At 44.0% G+C, this 922-nt stretch overlaps 1 non-coding gene across 1 annotated transcript; it reads left to right on the top strand.

Moving 5' to 3' along the window:
• Positions 1-263: 263 nt before the first annotated feature.
• On the top strand, positions 264-371 carry LOC148581024 (small nucleolar RNA R71). The gene has a single exon (XR_015896548.1). It is a non-coding gene; the product is annotated as a small nucleolar RNA R71 (small nucleolar RNA).
• Positions 372-922: the final 551 nt, after the last annotated feature.

Genomic DNA, 922 nt, shown 5'->3' with positions numbered 1-922 from the left:
ATTTGCTTCGGTAGGTTGGTCATTTCACATATACTTTGTGTAAGAGCAGAAGTTTCAGTGCTGGAGGAAACCTCTACAATAGCTTTTGAGTGGCTGCTCCTGTGCCTATGATTCCTAGTAGACTCAGCTAAGTTGCTGATCAGTTGTCATGCTTCATCTTCGGTCTTGTACTTTTTTAGAGAATCATTACTTGCACCGTCTTGTGTAGTCTTATCCCGAGGCTTCATGCCTTGAGTGAAATAGCTTATCAACACTAGCCTGTCAATCATATGATGGGGGCATGCGTCCAGAAGGTTCTTAAAGCGCTCCCAGTACTCATAAAGGGTCTCTGATTCTCCTTGAACAATGCAGGAGATCTCTTTCCTCAGTCTGTCTGTAACTTCAGCTGGAAAGTATTTTTCCAGAAATTCTCTCCTGAGCATATCCCAGTTAGTAACAGTCGCTTCAGGTTGGGAGTAGTACCACTCCCTTGCCTTTCCCTCAAGAGAAAACGGGAAGGCAGTTAACAGAATAGAAGTTTCATTCACACCATGACGCCTAACAGTATAACAGGCTGTCTGGAAATCCCTTAGGTGCTTAATAGGCTCTTGAGCAGGTAAGCCATGAAACTTGGGCATCAAGTTGATTAATGCAGTCTTCAGCTCAAAATTTGCAGCCAGAGTTGGATGATGCACTTGATACGGTTGCAGTGTAAAATTTGGCGCTCCAGCTTCCTGTAGAGTAATCCTCCTAGGTGCTGTCATGTTATCTGCACGTGAATCAACTGAATCACTAGTAAAGGAGCTTGTTTCGCTCTCAGATGGCGGTTTAGATTCGCCCTCAGATGAGACAGGTGAATCGATAACAATCACTTCACCAGCATCAGAGGCTAACCTACGTCGAGCTTGCCTAATACGTGAAATAGTTCTTTCAATTTCAGGAT

Source organism: Arachis ipaensis, chromosome B10, assembly GCF_059453495.1.
Source record: "Arachis ipaensis isolate K30076 ecotype BB chromosome B10, ASM5945349v1, whole genome shotgun sequence".
Lineage (NCBI taxonomy): Eukaryota > Viridiplantae > Streptophyta > Magnoliopsida > Fabales > Fabaceae > Arachis > Arachis ipaensis.
The sequence above is the reverse complement of the archived record's forward strand: the minus strand, read 5'-3'. Positions and strand labels throughout refer to the sequence as shown.